General features: G+C 32.3%; 1 protein-coding gene across 1 annotated transcript in view; it reads right to left on the reverse strand.

Moving 5' to 3' along the window:
• The window catches only part of LOC119592384 (protein hairless-like), a gene marked incomplete in the record, with an annotated part of 17,298 nt that overhangs the window by 14,673 nt on the left and 1,610 nt on the right, over positions 1 to 1,015 (reverse strand).

Below are 1,015 nucleotides of genomic sequence, written 5' to 3' on the forward strand. Positions count from 1 at the left end.
GTATCAAATATTACTGCGACCTAATACCTCAAAGCCCCCCAAACACATGGACAACAAATACATGTGAATGAGGCAAGACTCATTCATTTAGTAGTATACACCATAAATATTACCTGCAGTTTGCAAATGATGTTGTTTTTATGTTACATCAAGACTAGTCTCTCTCTATATTTGTTCAGATATTTGTCAAGCATATTAATTTCCTACTATCTTATATTTTTTTCTTAGCCTTTGTCTACAACTTTATTTCATAATGACTGGTAAGCAAATTATGCTACAAGTTGCTTCTACATAATTTTAAGTCACCATAATCACAAAGGTCACTATCATCATGGTTACTAAATTCTACTGGAAAATATACATCTACTCTACAGATTGGCAAGTCTAAACCCAAGATTTTCCCCTCAAATGTCAATAGGGCCTACACATCAAAATGGTGTGGCACATCTCAATCTGCACACTTGGTACTTTGCTCTTGAACATTAGAGATTTCATACCCTACAAACTGGAGACATAGTTATACTGTACATCCTTACTTTTAGGGAGGATCCTGATGATTCTGGCTCAATAATTAGACTTAATTTTTTTTAGAAAGGACTAATGGGAGTTACACCTAAATATATTTTGACACAAATCACCTACTTTATCCATGGATATGAATGGCCTATTTCCTGACAGTCCACAGGCCTATGCTCAAAATTTCCCAGTCTATAAATCATTCTTTAAATATTTTATCCTACAAGATATGGAGAATCAAATAGCCAATAATTATAGATACCTTTTTTGTTATACCTTATATAACATGAAATGTCATCATATCATATTGTCACATGTCTTGCAAAACCAAAAAGTTTTTTCCTTCCATCCTGTCTCTTTCTTCTTCATATTTTTGGGAAAAATGCTCCTCATTTATTTATAAACAATATCCATGTACATTCTCCAAGTTAATCTGTTCAATATAAGATATCATTTGACTATAGGAAAGTGAAATTTGATTTTAGATAGTCATTCAAAG

Source organism: Penaeus monodon, chromosome 30 (assembly GCF_015228065.2).
Source record: "Penaeus monodon isolate SGIC_2016 chromosome 30, NSTDA_Pmon_1, whole genome shotgun sequence".
NCBI lineage: Eukaryota > Metazoa > Arthropoda > Malacostraca > Decapoda > Penaeidae > Penaeus > Penaeus monodon.